This window comes from Danio rerio, chromosome 1 (assembly GCF_052040795.2).
Source record: "Danio rerio strain M-AB ecotype USA chromosome 1, GRCz13ab, whole genome shotgun sequence".
In the NCBI taxonomy this organism is placed as follows: Eukaryota; Metazoa; Chordata; class Actinopteri; order Cypriniformes; family Danionidae; genus Danio; species Danio rerio.
The window spans coordinates 44,030,241-44,037,500 of record NC_141021.1 but is presented as its reverse complement, the minus strand read 5'-3'; the positions used below and the strand labels follow the sequence as shown (position 1 = coordinate 44,037,500).

The window sequence follows — 7,260 nt, the reverse complement described above, 5'->3', positions numbered from 1 at the left end:
GCCTACAAAGTTTTTAATTACATTTTTTATTTTAGTCTCAGTTATTTTAGTACTTAACGTTCAACTAAAATATTTAAATTAGTTTAAATAAAGTAAGATAATATACTGTACAATTCGGATTGATTGATTTTTAAAGGCAAATTCACTGATTCTAATACTAATTTTATTTATTTTATTAAATCATGGGCAGTTTGCATTTCTGTGTCGAGTTTGCATGTTTTCCCAGTGCAAAAAAAAAAAAAAAAAAAATGTGGTATAGATGAATTGGGTAGGCTAAATTTTCCATAGTGTATGTGTGTAAATGAGTGTGTGTGTATATTTCCCATGGTTTGCAGCTGGAAGGGCATCCGCTGCGTAAAACATATGCTGGATAAATTGGCAGCCCTGGGACTAAGCTGAAAAAAAAATGAATGAAAGAATGAATTATTTGAGTTTGATTTCCTGTCAATTTTAGAGTAAAACCACTTTAGAAAAAGACAGGTCGGTAGTAGAGCTGCACAATTGTAAAAAGATCATGATCTCGATTCGACCCCAAAGACGATCTTAATTCAGCATTTCTACAATTCTGTCAATTATATAGCAATGGTGGCCACACAAGTCTTCACATTGTTTTACATACATTGTTCAGCAACGTGGAAACCTCCAAATGGTGTTAAAAGAGTCACATGCTATATTTATAAGATATAATTCACCCCAAAAATGTAATTTCTGTCTTCATGTTATGTATTTGCGACCACAAAATCACACGTGACTTGAGCTGACCGTCAGCTGTCACCAGAGAGGGCGGGCGGGCGCACGCGCGCCTCTGAATGAAGTCTACTGTAGTGAACAGAACCTGCATATGCTGTGAATAACAGCTAATAAAGTTGTAAATAACATTCAGTTTGTGACACAGAGTGATCGTTTGGGAGCCGCGCAGGGAACTGAACCTGCTCTTGAAAGTGAAAATGAAACCGAAAGCGCAAACAGTGTTGCCAGATGTAGCTGAAAAAAAGTATCCAAAACCTGCCAAAATGCAAAAATACCCACCCAGTCTTCAATATTCACAAAAATCACGTCAATGACCGATTTTAGGCAGAAAATGACAGATTGTAAGCATATGTCTCAAACACAATAATTCAACATTCCAAGTCTATACAAAATTTAGCAATTTAACCAACAGTAGACCTACACAAAGCCTATTGCTGTTTTACCACATGTTTGAGAATAACAATAATAATAGCACACTCATATTAACCCTAATTTTACATCTACAGAATCGTGAGAAAATCATGATCTTTATTTTAGGCAAAAAAATAAAAAATAAAAATAAATCGCGATTCACATTTTAGCCAGAATCGTGCAGCTCTAGTCGGTAGGATTTTAAATGTTTTAAAATAATCCTATCGTGCCCACCAAGTTGGCACTTATTTCATAAAAAATACAGTATAAAAATGTAAAATTGTGAAATGCTATTGGACTCTAACATTACTGTTAAAAAGTAGTTTATAGTTTAATTTAATAATTTATCCCAGTGATATTAATAGTAAATTTTCAGCTTTATAACTCCAGTCTTCAGAGACACATGATCATTCAGAAATTGCTCTATTATTATTATTATTATTATTATTATTATTATTATTATTATTATTGTTGTTATTGTTATTATTAATGTAATTGTAATAAAAGCAATAATGACTAAAGAAATAATTTTATTTTAAATATTTGAATAAGAAAGCAGTCATTTAATTTTTTTTATAAGAATTTATTTTTTTTAAGAGAATATGAGAATCTTGGTCTATTGGTCCACTTCATTCTTTATACATTTAAGTTTGTCTTTTTCTTTTGTATTAAGTTTGTATTATCTCGGCTAGAATAAAAGTGTTTTTTAATAATAAAAGAAATAAAATAAAATTTAAGGTCAATATTATTAGCACTTTTTAAGCAATATTTTCAAATTTCTACAAAATAAACCACTGTTATGCCCTTTAAGCTGAATACTAGTATTTAAAAAAAAAAATCTACTCAAATATTATTTACTGTCATCATGGCAAAGAAAAAACAAATCAGTTATTAGAAACGAGTTATTAAAACTGTTATCAATGTGTTGGAAAAGAAAATCTGGCTTATAACTCTGACCTCAACTGTATTTGTGCGACCAACACCCTCTAATGCAAAATGTTGTGACTTGGATGTTCCTTAAACAAGATTATTTGTAACAGATTGTGTGACACATTTTTTCCCTTATGCATTTGAGAAGTTTTTTTTTGCCTACTCATGTAATGAAAGTTTGACGTCCTAATTAAAGATATGACATAGAATATGATGCATGAAGGGCACCAACCCACTGTTTTTTTTATAAGTATAATAATTTAAGAAAACATTTTAAAAATCTCCCTCCCTTTCTCTCTCTCTCTGGTAAATGTTTTGTTAGATTATTCCATTTATAAAAGACAGTTGGTTGGTGCCCTTCATGCGTCATATTCTACGTCATTTCTTTGTTGAAAAATTAGGACATCACACTGTCATGACATGACAACTCAAAAAAAAATGTCATCATAACTTCTCAAATGCATAAGGGAAAAAAGGAAACCAAGAAAATGTATAATTTTAATTTAAATGTGTTACACAATCTGATACAAAGAGTCTTGTTTAAGGAACACCTAAGTCATAACGTTTTGCGTTAGAGGGTGTTGGCTGCACAAATATATACTTTTGGACGAACTTAAATGTCTAAAGAATGAGGTGGACCAAGATTCTTCTTATAAAGAGTAATCTGAATGCACTGCAACATAACGTCTTGTTATTAACCAAGGTGGGGCTGCATTCATCAGTCTAAAAAAATGTGGATCTCCCACCAGAGAGACTAATTAAAGTCTAAATACAAAGCTGGTGGATAAATTTACAGCCAAGTTATTTTTAGTTGGCTTATCCTATCATTTTACTTGAAAATATTTTCTATAATAAGATGACAATGTTTTTTAAGTTGATACACTACAAGCATTTATAATTATGACAAAGTGAAGTCATCTGTGGAGACTAACAAGTCTTTTGTTTGTTTTATTTTCTCTCTCTCGCTGTTCAGGTAATCCTAACACTGAATTCTGTTTTTCTGTGTTTCGTTGGTGGATTACGCCAAAGATTATAGAATACACAAGACTTGTCACTCGTATAGTTTTGAATGGGGAAAAGTGTTAATATGGCAAATGAAGCCTCGCTTACTAGTACAGGAGCCAATCTTGATCACTATAGACTGACGTTTTTCTGTAGGAGTTCGCACAGACATGTGCTTTTACGACAGTTTTTGTGATAAACAAACACACTGGATCTCAGCAAATACTTGCTTCACAGACATGAGAAATATAATTAAATAAAGCTATACTATTTAATTAATCAACTATACTTGAAAACGATTTTTTTTGTTTTGTAATCTGTATGAAACAAATGTGAGGTACAGTCTAACACGCACATCACATGACACCAATTACTTAAATGCCCACAAACTAGTAAACAAATAGTCGCTGTCATTTCTGGAGGAGACTCACCATCAACACCAAGTAGTGAATTACTTCAGAAGATCAACGCAATCTGACAAGGCATTATTCAGAGGATGATAACACGGCCATTAGCTCAGGCAACTAGAAAAAATGCTAATATTGTTTGGTTCAAATATTGAGAAACTAAACTAAAGAGACAAGTGTTGTTTAACTTCATTGGTGATTCCAAATATGTAATGTAATCATAAGTTAGGCAAATAGTTTTGGAAAATTTGATGCTTCCCCATTCAGACAGATTGTCCGAGCATACTGCCCGAGAGACGATTCAAAGATGGTCACAGACTTTAATGACTTGCCCTAACTTATTGACGATTTGAAACAATACAATATGGTTGCATTTTATCCAATTCATCCAGGAGTAGTTGTCATAGGAACAAATCAATATAGCATATTTTTTGTGACACTGTACAATAATAATTAATATTTTTACATTACTATGAAGCCAACCTGATTTCACCAAGTATGACATGTTCCTGTTTTAACATCTACGTTGATCGTGGAACAACATTCCAATCAGCCAATCAGAATTAAGGGATACGTTCACTGTTTATGTTACGTTTAGCCTTATGGTTAGGTTTATGCACTTCTACTTGATTGTTAACCAATTACTATTTCACCAGATTTTGCATATAATTTACAGTTGGTTTTAGGGGTAGGGAATAGATTACATTTTCCAACAAAAATTATGTTCCAGAATCAACACAGATGTTATTCTAGGATTGGATCGTACTTGGCAAAACCATGATGTTCTTACTGTAAGGGGTAGGTTTAGGATAAGGTGGGGGTGTTAATAAAATACAATTTAATGGGTAACTTCATAACTAATTTGTAAAATACTTGGTAAAATTTCTGTTTTTACATTACGGTGATGGTTGGGGTAGACATTATTAAAATACAATTTAGAAATTGATGATAGATATTTTCCGGCCGCATACATGTCCATTCTAGCAATAACTTGAGTAGGCTTATTTCAATTAAACATTATTAGACTGTCATTTCAAGTGAAAGTGATACTGAAAGTCTGCGCCCAGCAACTGCTCATATTTTCTTACAATAGTACTGTATTCAATTTGGGAAAATATACAAATTTTGTATTATTATATATTTAAAAAGAATTAGCATTATGGGTAGCACTTTTTCAAAGGGGTTCAAACAGAACATTTTTGCACCCTTTGTTGACTACTAATATACTTTCAAGATACCAATATGGATTACAAATGGATTTTTATATACAAATGCATCATTTTAAAAGTTATTGCCCCAGTTAAGTACAACAATTTCTGAGTGTGAATAATAATATACAGTTGACATCGAAATAAATTACCTTGGTTTATTTTTTTTTTTTTTTTATATTTCCTAAAATATGTATAACAGAGCAAGGAAATTTTCACAGTGTGTCTTATTATATTTTTTCTTCTTGAAAAAGTCTTATTTGTTTTATTTTGGCTAGAATAAAAGCATTTTTTTAGAAACCATTTTAAGGTCAAAATTATTAGCCCCTTTAATTTTTTTGATAGACTACAGAGCAAACCATCTTTATACAATAAATTGCTTAATTACCCTAACCTGCCTAAGTTAACCTAAATAACCCAGTTAAGCCTTTAAATCTGACTTTAAGCTGCATAGAAGTGTCTTGAAAAATATCTAGTAAAATATTATTTACTGTCATCTTGGCAAATATAAAATAAATCAGATATTAGAAATGAGTTATTAAAACTATTGTGTTTAGAAATGTGTTGAAAAAAATCTTCTCTCTATTAAACAAACAGGGGGTCTAATAATTCAGGGGGGCTAAAAATTCTGACTTCATCTATACATGGCCAGAATTCTCATAACAGGAGTCATGCGATGTTAACAAATAATATGCAGGTGATTTAATGCTGCAGGAGATGCAGACCACTTCACAAATATTAAATGTAATTGAACGAGCCAGTTATGACTTAAACCAGGGGATTAGCAAACTTAAAGTACTGTCATGTAAAACATCCACTCTAAAGGCATTCCTGTCAACACTGGGATTTGCAAATGAATATCTTCATAGTATAGCACAAATGTTTTAACATTTTACTAAAATCCATACCAAAAAAAAAAGTGTTCTGTTATTTTTTTAATGAGTGAAATAATTCAGGACACATTTTTATGACAAGAATGCAATTACATTTATTGTGACTTCTAAATGTCCTCATTTGCACTGCGTCCCAGTTCCTCCACACATCCAACCCATTTCAGAGGCAACTACATTGTCTATGTATTCCTTCTACTGCCCTACTTTTTCCCCTTCATCCCTTTCACAGTGCTGCACCCAGCTGCAGTGACAGGTATGAATGTAAGAGAACAGTTGGAACAAAGGGGATTATCATAAAATAAATGCATGTGATGGTACAGTATGGTCTGTGAGAATGTTTTATGGATTATAGAGACAAAGAGATAAAAGGGCATAAAAACAGCTCTGTAAGTATCAGCCTGTTTCACTGCTTTTACTGCTACAGGTATACATAGATCCAAAGCAAAAAATAGATAAGGGCAATGACGAAAGACACTATAAAATTATTAGTAGGTGCATGAGCTCATGCGGTGTCTCCTGAGCATGGGATGATATTTTGGCTGTATCATAATCAGAAACGTGGTTTAACAATTGAGTTTTGTGCTGTGTAAACATGATGAAAATCAGTGTATCAATAAACAGATAAAATTTTGGTCTCTCTGTTGTTTGCTTTGAAGTTGCACATATTTGGTGCATGTACCGTCACAGACTGCAGAACCAGTAGAGCCAGTTGAGCATCAACCAACCCTATACTTCACATGCACCGAATATGAATCACTGTGAAATTAAGAAGTAAAAGTAATATTTTATTTAAATTGTATTATCGTCAGCCTTGCCAGAAGCTAGATTTAATAATAAAACCAAGCAATCATTTTTAAATCAACTGTAGCTCTAGTGATTTAATTCATGTGGATTTCCTCTACAGTTCACCTACATACTAATAGAAGACAGCAAACATAATATGTTTCTATATTGGAAATAGTTAAAGTGCAAACTTTAACTTTTAAGATTTTTGTGGCATAATACAGCAACCCAGACAGTCTATCACTTTAAAAATATTAATGTCACATTTTAGACCTTTTTAATGTTAAAAGGTCTAGAAATATTATGAAGCCATAATGCGATTCAAAAGCATAAATAAACGGGAAAATGAAAACATGAATCACAAAATACGGAAAAATACTAATTCACTGATATTATTTACATAATTTATAGAAAATATAGCAATCTACTGAAGATCACTAGTTGAAACAATACCCATTTTATCTCTAAAACATTTCCACTGCTGTCATTTGAAGAGAGCTGTGTATGTTGTTTTTGTCAGGGAAAAAAAAAGATAATTCTATGATTATTTTTGCATAAATGCAAATAAATGGCAAGTACGTTAATTGATTGTGACAGCAAATGTGATAACTGATGCTGCTATCTATAAATATGAATTAGGTTATTTCAGTTGTGGCTCCAGTTACAAGTCACCAAACAGCAGCACACGATGTATTCATTATTATATTTACAAACTGATATTATATGTATAAAAAATTAAATAATAAATAAATAATAAACAAATAATTAAGTTAATTAAATAATTAATTAACATAAAATGTGACTTCTTTTTTTTAACCTTGTGGTTAAATGAATGTTTGATTAATAACAATAGCCAAGTTGGCTTGACAAATAACA

At 31.6% G+C, this 7,260-nt stretch overlaps 1 long non-coding RNA gene across 1 annotated transcript; it reads right to left on the bottom strand.

The window, feature by feature from the left end:
* Nucleotides 1-4,861: 4,861 nt before the first annotated feature.
* LOC147846968 (uncharacterized) lies at nt 4,862-6,991 on the bottom strand. The gene is made up of 2 exons (XR_015476819.1): nt 6,754-6,991; nt 4,862-6,676 (listed from the first exon to the last, which is right to left on the bottom strand). It is a non-coding gene; the product is annotated as an uncharacterized LOC147846968 (long non-coding RNA).
* Between the last annotated feature and the right edge of the window lie 269 nt (nt 6,992-7,260).